General features: G+C 26.1%; 1 protein-coding gene across 2 annotated transcripts in view; it reads left to right on the top strand.

The window, feature by feature from the left end:
• LOC127285759 (retinoic acid receptor RXR) overlaps positions 1-12,742 on the top strand; it is a 92,991-nt gene that overhangs the window by 11,480 nt on the left and 68,769 nt on the right. Inside the window, exon 2 of one of the 2 annotated variants that reach the window (XM_051311935.1) lies at positions 10,324-10,386. The exons of the other annotated variant lie outside the window; for it this stretch is intronic. The gene's annotated coding sequence lies outside the window, so the exon portion shown is untranslated. The remainder of the gene's footprint in view (positions 1-10,323; positions 10,387-12,742) is intronic. 2 annotated transcript variants of the gene reach the window in all.

The raw sequence follows: 12,742 nt of genomic DNA, 5'->3' as shown, positions 1-12,742 counted from the left end.
CAAAAAAAAGTAGAATCCTGGTTTGAACATGTTCTTAATTTCACTTTAATAATTATTAATATCAAAAATAGTAGAATCCTAATTTGAACTACTTTTTACTTGTACTTAAATGCTATAAAAACAAAAATATTAGAATCCTGGTTTAAAAACTACATTTTTACACATTTGCACTTTAATGCTATAAACAAATAGTAGAATTCTGGTTTAAATATTTTTTTAAATACAATTTAATATTTTAAGTATCGAAAATAGTAGAATCCTGGTTTAAACAATTTTTTATTTCACTTTTAATGATATATTTAAAAATATTGAAAATAGTAGAATCCTGGTTTGAACTACTTTTTATTCCGGTTTTAATAATAAAATATTTAAAAATGTCGAAAATAGTAGAATCCTGAGTTGAAATACTTTTTATTTGTACTTAAATGCTTTAAAATCAAAAAAAAGTAGAATACTGGTTTGAACATGTTCTTAATTTCACTTTAATAATTATTAATATCAAAAATAGTAGAATCCTGATTAGAACTACTTTTTACTTGTACTTAAATGCTATAAAAACAAAAATATTAGAATCCTGTTTTAAAAACTGCATTTTTACACATTTGCACTTTAATGCTATAATCAAATAGTAGAATTCTGGTTTAAACATTTTTTTAATTACAATTTAATATTTTAAGTATCGAAAATAGTAGAATCCTGGATTAAACAATTTTTTATTTCACTTTTATTGATATATTTAAAAATATTGAAAATAGTAGAATCCTGGTTTAAACTACTTTTTATTCCGGTTTTAATAATATTTATATATATCGATATAAGTAGAATCCTGGTTTAAACAATTTTTTTATTTCTGTTTTAATGTTATATTTAAAAATATTGAAAATAGTAGAATCTTGGTTTGAACAATTTTTTATTCCTGTTTTAATGTTACATTTAAAAATATTGAAAATGTAAAATCCTGGTTTAAACATTTTTTTAATTACACTTTAATAATAAAAAATTTGGAAAATAGTAGAATCCTGGTTTAAACATTTTTTAAATTACACTTTAATAATAAAAAATTTAGTAAAAAGTAGAATCCTGGTTTGAACTTCTTTTTAATCCAGTTGTAATAATAAAATATTTAAAAATCTCGAAAATAGTAGAATCCTGATTTGAAATACTTTATACTTGTACTTAAATGCTATAAAAACAAAAATATTGGAATCCTGGTTTAAAAACTACATTTTTACACATTTGCACTTTAATGCTATAAACAAATAGTAGAATGCTGGTTTAAACATTTTTTTATTCCCGTTGTAATGTTATATTTCAAAAGATTTAAAATAGTAGAATCCTGGTTTAAACAATTTTTTTATTTCTGTTTTAATGTTATATTTAAAAATATTGAAAATAGTAGAATCTTGGTTTGAACCATTTTTTATTCCTGTTTTAATGTTATATTTAAAAATATTGAAAATGTAAAATCCTGGTTTAAACATTTTTTTAATTACACTTTAATAATAAAAAATTTGGAAAATAGTAGAATCCTGGTTTAAACATTTTTTAAATTACACTTTAATAATAAAAAATTTAGTAAAAAGTAGAATCCTGGTTTGAACTACTTTTTATTCCAGTTGTAATAATAAAATATTTAAAAATCTCGAAAATAGTAGAATCCTGATTTGAAATACTTTATACTTGTACTTAAATGCTATAAAAACAAAAATATTAGAATCCTGGTTTAAAAACTTTTTTACACATTTGCACTTTAATGCTATAAACAAATAGTAGAATTCTGGTTTAAACATTTTTTTATTCTCGTTGTAATGTTATATTTCAAAAGATTTAAAATAGTAGAATCCTGGTTTAAACAATTTTTTTATTTCTGTTTTAATGTTATATTTAAAAATATTGAAAATAGTAGAATCTTGGTTTGAACCATTTTTTATTCCTGTTTTAATGTTATATTTAAAAATATTGAAAATGTAAAATCCTGGTTTAAACATTTTTTTAATTACACTTTAATAATAAAAAATTTGGAAAATAGTAGAATCCTGGTTTAAACATTTTTTAAATTACACTTTAATAATAAAAAATTTAGTAAAAAGTAGAATCCTGGTTTGAACTACTTTTTATTCCGGTTTTAATAATATTTATATATATCGAAATAAGTAGAATCCTGGTTTAAACAATTTTTGTTATTCCCGTTTTAATGTTATGTTTAAAAATATTGAAAATAGTAGAATCCTGGTTTAAACAATTTTTTATTCCCGTTGTAATGTTATATTTAAAAATATTAAAAAATAGTAGAATCCTGGTTTAAACAATTTTTTATTTCACTTTTAATGATATATTAATTTAAAAATATTGAAAATAGTAGAATCCTGGTTTGAACTACATTTTATATATTTGCACTTTAATGCTGTAAAAATAAAAATAGTAGAATCCTGGTTTAAACATTTTTTTAATTACAATTTAATATTTTAATTATCGAAAATAGTAGAATCCTGGTTTCATCATAATAATTTTTAACTTATTTAGTAAAATAAATTTTAAACCATAATTTATGCAAGTTACAACGACAGTTATAGTGAATTTCTATTCTTGTAATTTGCAATCGTTCTTCTCAAGTAGATGATTATTTATTTTACAATCTGATTCTGCATTTTTTTGTTTAAAAATTTTATTGTTTCACTGTGATTTTTTTCTATATAAAAAAATATTCCAATCTTTTTATCGTATAATTCACAGTAGTGTGTGTGCGATTATATTTTCCGTGTTATATAAAGAGAAAAAAAAGTCCACTGTAACTTGGTATACATTCTTTTCGTTCACGTGATAATTTATTTTTAAAACAAAACAAGTTTGAACTTGAGCTCTCTACTCTGGATGAAGTGTTGTGTGTTCACCAGTAATAAGTTCAGCACCTGCTTTCGTTTATTTTTTCATGCGCCAGTCTAAATAAAAGTGTGGTCTTTGCCTCTCTTGGACGCAATACTTTTTTGCTAGTCGATATTCATTAAATTTATTATTATCATCAGAGCGATAAACTTAGTCTATTCTTTATGGATCAATGCGCTTTATACTTCCCAGGGTTTTAAATTTATGTGACATCTAATATATTTAGAGTTGAGTTTTTTTTTTATAAATTATTATCTATTATTAAATTTGAATATTAAAAAAATGTTTTCCCAAGAATAGAGGTGTGTTTGGTATCAATTAAATAACTTCCTTTGCAAATGAATTGCGTGTGATCGACATATTCTTGCATTCAATCAGTCAGTGCGTTCATTTTTTTTCTCTTTCTGGCCTGCTCTTTTCTGTCTCGTGCAAATCTCCAAGGCGTGAGAAAAGCAGTTTACCAGGTCGAGTGTGACTGACTCGTGACTATTTTTCTCTTCTTTTTATTTATATTTCCGCAAGACTGCTGCGCCTTATTGCCTCGCTTGACATGCACATCCACTCATATATGTATAATATATGTATATATTATTATTGAACGGACATACACGCAGCAGCTATGTAGATTATGTTACGAAACAATTTATTATTGTTGTCCTCGTCAAGGCCATCAATGAGGTGGCCGCAGCCCATACAGTGTTGGTTTATCACGCTTGCGGTTTACATTGCAGATATAAATGTGCATCCAGATAGTAACAGAAAAAATATTTATCATGGCGTTAATAACGCCCCAAAGACTAGAGATTGGCTGAAAAAAGTTAATCAATCTTGTAGCTAGTTAAAAATGAAACGATGAAAGCGCCATAAATAATTAGATGAAAGACAAGGACAACCAATTTTTTAATTTATTAATTGTCCAGAATTATTTTTTAATTTGAAATCAAATCCTTGTTTGGATTTTTTTATTTTACATTTTAAACAGAGAAAGGACAAAATAGGTCGAAAAATAACCCAGAGAAATTTTGAACTACGACTCTGACTCTGACAGTTTAACTGTTATGGCGGTACCCTAAACATAATTCGATGTAATTATCTCGTAAATTATTTTCAAAACTTTTTATTCCGGTTTTAATAATATATATATATATATATATCGAAAATAGTAGAATCTTGGTTTCAACTACTTTTTAATTGCACTCTAATGCTGAATAATCCAAAACAGTAGTATCCTGGGTTAAAATTTTTTAAATTACACTTTTGTAATATAAATATTAAAAAAAGTAGAATCCTGGTTTGAACTACTTTTTATTCCGGTTTTATTATTTGTATATATCGAAATAAGTAGAATCCTGGTTTAAACAATTTTTTATTCCCGTTTTAATGTTATATTTAGAAATATTGAAATTAGTAGAATCCTGGTTTAAACAATTTTTTAATTACACTTTAATAATAAAAAATTTGGAAAATAGTAGAATCTTGGTTTAAACAATTTTTTTATTCCTGCTTTGATAATATTTATAAATATTGAAAACAGTAGAATCCTGGTTTAAACAATTTTTTTTTATTTCTGTTTTAATGTTATATTTAAACATCTTGAAAATAGTAGAATCCTGGTTTAAACAATTTTTTTTTATTTCTGTTTTAATGTTATATTTAAAAATATTAAAAATAGTAGAATCCTGGTTTAAACAATTTTTTATTCCCGTTGTAATGTTATATTTCAAAAATTGTAAATAGTAGAATCCTGGTTTTAACAATTTTTTCTTCCCGTTTTAATGTTATATTTAAAAATATTGAAAATAGTAGAATCCTGGTTTGAACTACTTTTTATTCCGGTTTTATTATTTATATATATATCGAAATAAGTAGAATCCGGGTTTAAAAAAATTTTTTAATTCCCGTTTTAATGTTATATTTAAAAATATTAAAAATAGTAGAATCCTGGTTTAAACAATTTTTTTAATTTCTGTTTTAATGTTATATTTAAACAACTTGAATATAGTAGAATCCTGGTTTAAACAATTTTTTTTATTTCTGTTTTAATGTTATATTTAAAAATATTAAAAATAGTAGAATCCTGGTTTAAACAATTTTTTATTCCCGTTGTAATGTTATATTTCAAAAGATTGAAAATAGTAGAATCCTGGTTTTAACAATTTTTTCTTCCCGTTTTAATGTTATATTTAAAAATATTGAAAGTAGTAGAATCCTGGTTTAAATAATTTTTTTTTATTTCTGTTTTAATGTTACATTTAAAAATATTAAAAATAGTAGAATCCTGGTTTAAACAATTTTTTTTTATTTCTGTTTTAATGTCATATTTAAAAATATTGAAAATAGTAGAAACCTGGTTTAACCATTTTTTTTATTTCTGTTTTAATGTTATATTCAAAAACATTAAAAATAGTAGAATCCTGGTTTAAACAATTTTTTTTATTTCTGTTTTAATGTTATATTTAAAAATATTAAAAATAGTAGAATCCTGGTTTAAATAATTTTTTTTTATTTCTGTTTTAATGTTATATTTAAACATCTTGAAAATAGTAGAATCCTGGTTTAAACAATTTTTTTTTATTCCCGTTTTAATGTTATATTTAAAAATATTAAAATTAGTAGAATCCTGGTTTAAACAATTTTTTAATTACACTTTAATAATAAAAAATTTGGAAAATAGTAGAATCTTGGTTTAAACAATTTTTTTTATTCCTGCTTTGATAATTTTTATAAATGTTGAAAACAGTAGAATTCTGGTTTAAACAATTTTTTTTATTTCTGTTTTAATGTTATATTTAAAAATATTAAAAATAGTAGAATCCTGGTTTATACAATTTTTTATTCTCGTTGTAATGTTATATTTCAAAAGATGGAAAATAGTAGAATCCTGGTTTAAACATTTTTTTAATTACACTTTAATAATAAAAAATTTGGAAAATAGTAGAATCCTGGTTTAAACAATTTTTTATTTACACTTTAATAATATAATGTATATAATTATTTACATTTTTTTATATTTTCGAAACTATTTTCCTAAAATGCTTCCGTCAGTGGTGCATATAGTATAATAATAGAAACAGATATCTCTTACGTCTGAAGCGTAACTTCCATTAGAATGGAAAATAAAAAGTAAAATCTTATGACTGTCTGCTCATGAGACATGCCTCGAGGAAGACAGATTACTTTACAGTTCTCATCTTTTTCTTTGCAAGCATCCACCCTTGATGATGATATAACCAAGACCTGTCTTGTCGTCTTATAACCTTGACTGACCCACTTAATATAGACATTTTCCAGCAACGTATCTAATCTACAAACTTTATTCTTCTCTTGCTTAGAAGTGTTTCCAGTACTTTTGTTCAGCAAACATTTTATTCCAGTCGCAAAATTTCTCATGATCCAATTTAAAAGTTTTTTTTTTTTTTGAAATTTTCAGAAAAGTTTGGTATTTCTTGTTTCTATTTTTTGACACACTAATACAACTATTGATGTAGTTTGTTTTTATTGTTTGTGAAATTGACGAGAAAAGTTTTACGTCTCCGGGTGTTTTTTTTTTGCTCAAAAAGAAAAGGCAAAAGTTTATTCTTTTGAAGAAGGAATAATAATAATAATGGCAAAATAAAAAAAATGGGACTCTCGTGAGCAAGCTTTTACAATGGCTGGGGCTATATTATTTATTTGGCAGCAGCAGCAGCAGCAGCTGTAAATTTGAAGGCAAATACAAGAGAAAAGAAAATAACACCTGCGCTTCGGTTTGGCCAATTTAGAGGAAGTCCCAGGAGTAGCGCTAGAGGATGTGGGTCAGTAGGTGAATCGCACCAAAGAGCGCACGAGAGTGTCCCGACATTGACCCATATCACTGTGTGTGTTCTCCTTCCCTCTGACCTGCACCTACCCCTTCCGTTTCTACCCTCTCCCCTCGCCTCACATTTCCCTTGTGATCCTGCTCGTGTGCTACCTCGAATACCCTTCTGGATCACTTTGGTTTTGGAATAAAAGCGGCGAGACTGAAATGCACTTTTATTTCCCTCTCCTCTTTCTATACTTCTCAACGACTTGATGACCCTGGAACCAACAACTTTTTATTCGCTAACCTCATCATTATACATCTACGGTGTCTTTTCTTTAAAATCTTATACATACGTTAATTGGATGTATTCTTCATGATTTCTTACAAATCCCACTGTAAAATTGTTCACATTCAATTTTAATAATTGCAAATTTATTGAGCACAAGGAAATGCAAAAATCAATCATTTAATAGTTCATTTATTAAATTCGATAGCATTTTTCATTCATTTTCCTTATTATTTCCACAAACTACGAATGTGCAACGAATGTGCAACGAATCTGTTTAACATTCATTAGTTTCCGATCCACCAAGGCCCATTATTTTGACACTGAAAATTATTTGACATTAATTACTAAGGCATTTAATTAAATTAGGCTCTGCGTTCCATCTAAATATATAGTTCGTTTTAACCTTCTCAACCATTTAACATGCAAATAATATTCATTCCTAATTATCACTATTTTTTTTATTAATTATTGTACTATGAATAATTTTAAATTTCTACTAATTGTAAGCCATCAAACCTAAAGTTTGTATAAACACCAAAGTCATTTTTTTATCAAACATATCCTTTAAATACAATTGTCATTGCATGTTTAAAGCATTCGACATTTTTAACATTGAAATTTCAATTTAGTTTCATTTTCATCGAGCCAAAAATCCACAATTCTAAAAAGCAAACTACTTTTTTTTTCAAACTTTTGTTATTGAATTCTTGCAAAATTAATTTTTGAAATATTAAATATCTTTATATTTTAAAATCGTCAATTTTAAATAAATTTACAATCTCTCAAATTTTTGTTTCATTGGACGTTATAACAACTATTATATAATCGTGAAGGAAGATCGTTTGCTACCCCCTTCTAATGAACGGCTTCAGATTTCTTGAGCGTGTATTCGCGTGCCATCAAGTGAATGTCAAGGTCTCTGTTGCAATTTCAAACGAAAGGCAAAGCGAAACACAGAGATTCGTGCAGCTAATTCTTTCCGGTTTCTCACACAACAAACTTATTGTACAGGATGTGCTCAACCACATATGAGTGAAAGATAATTTTAAATCTAAAATTCATTCATGTGTATTAATAATGTTTTTTCTCCTATTAGTTTATATGTTTATACATACACAGTATTTATTTATGAGTACTCTATATAGTTGCAATTGAAATTTTTTCAGTATTTGAAATAATTAAAAACAATGTAAAATGAAGATTATAATATTTTCACAAGGGTTGTATTGTAGAAAAGTTTTATAGATTTAATATTTGAGATTTGTACATTTGTCATAAAAATCCGAAAAGATTTACTTATTTACTAGAATTTAAAAAAAATTAAATACTGTAAGTTATACTATTTTTTTTAAGAAAAATGGAATTTTTCGCAAATTTTTTTTGTGAATCTTTTTGTCCATATTTTTTATCATAACGAAATACAAAAAAGTCTATCTTATACCTCATAAAAAAATTAAGAAAATTATATATAAGAACGTTATTTTGCTTTAAATACAAACATTCAAGTAAATAAACAATTTTGGGGTAGTTTTATACCCCAGTTGTGCCTTTACGAATGATCCAGTTGTGTTGTGGTTTATAGGGTTAATAATATAAATATCCAAAATAGTAGAATTCTAGTTTGAAGTATTTTTTATTTTAATAAATTCAATAAAAACCGAAAATAGTAGAATCCTGGTTTGAACTAATTTTTAATTATAATTCAGTGATATAAATATCGAAAATAGTAGAATCCTGATTTTCAACTACTTGTTATTTGCACTGTAATTCTAAAAAGTAAAAAATAGTAGAATCCTGGTTTAAACATTTTTTTAAAATTACACTTTAATATTACAAATATCAAAAAAATAGTAGAATCCCAGTTTGAAATTTTTTTTAATTTTCTCTTTAATAATATAAGTAGGTATCGAAAATAGTATAGAATACTGGTTTAAACTACTTTTTATTTCCACCTTAACGCTATAAAATCAAAATTAGTAGAATCCTGGTTTAAACATTTTGTTTATTACACTACAATAATATAAATATCGAAAAAAGTAGAATCCTGGTTTAAACAATTTTGTATATCCGTTTTAATGTTATATTTAAAAATATTGAAAATAGTAGAATCCTGGTTCAAACAATTTTTTATTCCCGTTGTAATGTTATATTTCAAAAGATTGAAAATAGTAGAATCCTGGTTTAAACATTTTTTTAATTACACTTTAATAATAAAAAATTTAGAAAATAGTAGAATCCCGGTTTACACATTTTTTTATTACACTACAATAATATAAATATCGAAAAAAGTAGAATCCTGGTTTAAACATTCTTCTAATTACACTTTAGTTATATAAATATTGGAAATGGTAAAATCTTGTTTTAAATAATTTTTATTTACACTTTAATTATATAAAAAATATCGAAAATAGTAGAATCCCGGTTTAAACAATTTTTTATTCCCATTTTAATGTTATCTTTAAAAATATTGAAAATAGTAGAATCCTGATTTTCAACTACTTGTTATTTGCACTGTAATTCTAAAAAGTAAAAAATAGTAGAATCCTGGTTTAATTATTTTTTAAATTACACTTTAAAAAGATAAATATCAAAAATAGTAGAATCCTGGTTTAAACATTTTATAATTACACTTTAATAATATAAATATTGAAAGTAGTGTAAAATTCTGGTTTGAAGTACTTTTTATGTGCACTATTAAAAATAGTAGAATCCTGGTTTAAACAATTTTTTATTACACTACAATAATATAAATATCGAAAATAGTAGAATCTGTTCAAAATTTTATTATTTATGTTTGTGGTATAATTTTGAATTTTTTATATTTGTCTTCTGATTCGTTTTTAACGACTTAATAAGCCTTTTGGTTTATCCAATATACTGAACAATTATTTTCAAATCTGTAGTAATCGATGGAAACTTGGTACTTAGAGGTTTTTGGGGTCACTTATTACAAATATAAAGTCTGATTTATAAAATTAATTAATTGATTACCTTTAAAATCGTAAAAATACTATAAAGGAAAATTTTTACCACCTTAACAATAAATAAATTAAATTTTCTTTTATTATCTGTGAAATTATTTTTTCCAATATATATGAGTTCTAACTTTATTAAAGAAGTGAAATAATTTTTTTTTTTCTAAAAATATGACTATATGTTAAAAAGCGCAATTTTTCACTGAGTCATTTTCCCAGAAGTGCAATTATGAATTAATACAGTGAATTCGATACGAACACTTTTTATGACTTTTATGATTATTATTATGGCTTTTATGCTATTTATGTGTCCTGAATTACAGTTCAAGGTTTAGTGTGACTTAAATACGACCACTAACTCATATCTTTCTCTCTCTTTGCTTCTGTTTCAGGTGAGTAGCACGCAAACCAATCCCGCACATTTTCTCGTTGTATATTTGCATCATTATCGACACGTGAGTATCGTACAATAATAATGAATTTTTCAGTTTTCGTAATATATAAAGTTTTGGAATTTTTTTCGAATTTTCATAAAACTTTTATGCTGCTCCAATGTAATTACAATCGAGAAATTACTGATTTATTGAAATAAGAGTAAGTATTATTTTGTCAGAAAGCGTTGGAAAAATTACAACGGCTAAAGAAACAAGTCATCAGATAATATTTTAAATGATTCGAATTTTAAAATGCCTGAATTTTCATTTTACCGAATCTTAATTTGTTCAAATTTTTATTTGCCCAAATTATTTGATGGTGAATTAAAATTAAAATTTTGGGCATTTAAAAATTCAAAAATGGTATAATTTTATAAAAGACAGAAACAAAAGTATCAACATTTTATAAAAAAAGAGAACAAAGAAATTTTTTCGAGTTTGAAAATTACAATAGAAAAATGTGATTTTTAAGAATAATAAAAAGTGCCTCCACATTGTTTTTTCACTATTTTTGCAAGGCGTTGCGAAGCATTGTAATTTTAGTTTTAGAAAAGAAATTCGCGACAGGGTACCGGATTCGGTTGCTTATTAGTCGGCAACGGACGATTAAATTCAGAATTGCGACCTTTTCATCGTCGAACAATGGATCTCGTGATTGGCCAACTGGGCCTTAGAATTAGAACTTGAAATTCGCATTACCAAAACCCAAGCAGCTGCATCTTTACCATAATGCATTTATTTTTTTTTATTCCCTTTCGTTTTAAAACTCTCTTCCGTTTTTTACTTTCCCCTTATATACATTAAAAATTCGCGTTTCCTACAAAACACTATCAAAAAGGTGTGTTCAACTTTTATTATTACAATTTAGTTTTTAATTCTATATAAAAATAATTAACAGATTTTATTTTAAAGAAATTAATTTTTTGGTGTAAAAGAAAAGTTTTAAAGATGATTAAAAAGTTTAAAAGAATTTTATTTAGTGCAATTCCAAATTTTAGGAGACCAGGAAAATTTTTTTTTTCTAGTTATAAAATACCTTCGTGGTACGTAGTAATTATTATTAACTTGCATTTTTCTATTGTTCGCCATAGTAAACGTCAGTTGTCGGGCAATAATAAATGATTTAACACAATACGCGTGGGAAGTGTCTGCGGTTTTTCTTTGATAGTTTCAAGTTGTGCCAGTTTTATTGCACTTCTTCGTCAGCTCTTATTGTTAGTGTCTTTTCTTCAGTGTGACTGATTTTAAGGTCAGCTATATAAAATTCATGTCACCAATACTTAAGTATATGCGTAAAAGAAATACTGAAGTTTAACTAAAATAAATCTGATAACTATACTATAACGAGTATTTTTAATTATTTTATTAAATTTTACTTCTGGTGTCATTTTAATAGTAGAATCCTGGTTTAAATAATTTTTTATTTCCGTTTTAATGCTATAAAATCAAAAATAGTAGAATCCTGGTTTAAACAATTTTTTATTTCCGTTTTAATGCTATAAAATCAAAAATAGTAGAATCCTGGTTTGAATCTCCCCGCTGTATTTGTAAAAGAAGCAGCTTGGACTGTCCCTGCAGTCTGCGAATTTATGATCGGCTTCGCTAAATCGAAAGCACGCAGCTGATCTGTCTTCCGCCTGTCAGTTCCTTTTTATGTGGCCGTAACCGAAACATCGGTGACATGGTAAGACGATCAATCTTCTTCTGATTAGGCGACACATGTGACCAATATTTATAAGACAATTTTTCCAGCCTGTCCGCTTCTTCCAGGTCGGTATCTACAACTGTGAGCTTTATTCCTGAACAATTGGGTCCTAAGAGGGTTACCTTCCTCTAATATTTCCAGCTTCTGCTTCTTCCGGGTTGGTAACTACAACTGCAAGTTTCATCCCTGATGATTGGGTTCGAAGACCGTCACTTACCTCCTTCCTGGTTTCTTGAGTTCTGCTTCCAATGCTGGTTGGACCTTTTCTTAGATAAGTCAATCCTGGTCTGGGATATGAAGTGTGACCCTTTGATCCACCGATTGTAATTTACCCATACCTTCAACCTTTTTGATAATCTCTGCTGTGAAGATTTACTTTTTGGAGTCGTCTTCGATTTTGATTAGGAGGTTTTCCTTCTTCGAGGATTTTGTTTCCACCACTCTTGCGTGGTTGAAGCTCTCGCAAAATGTCTTCATCGCCATTTTCAAGGGCAATAGAACTAGCTAATTTACTTGCCAAAGAATCTGGTTGAATGTTATTTGCTCTCATAACCAATGAATTTTTGTCTCTTTCTTTTTTCAAATAAATTAGATTTGTATTAGTTTATCGATTACCTACAGATAAAATCAGATTCCCACACACTTTTGTTGCTGATGTTGTTGGTTTTATGC

The sequence above is a fragment of the Leptopilina boulardi genome, unplaced genomic scaffold (assembly GCF_019393585.1).
Source record: "Leptopilina boulardi isolate dan_hultmark-lab unplaced genomic scaffold, ZJU_Lbou_2.1 LbouV2_341, whole genome shotgun sequence".
Classification (NCBI taxonomy): Eukaryota; Metazoa; Arthropoda; class Insecta; order Hymenoptera; family Figitidae; genus Leptopilina; species Leptopilina boulardi.
The sequence above is the reverse complement of the archived record's forward strand: the minus strand, read 5'-3'. Positions and strand labels throughout refer to the sequence as shown.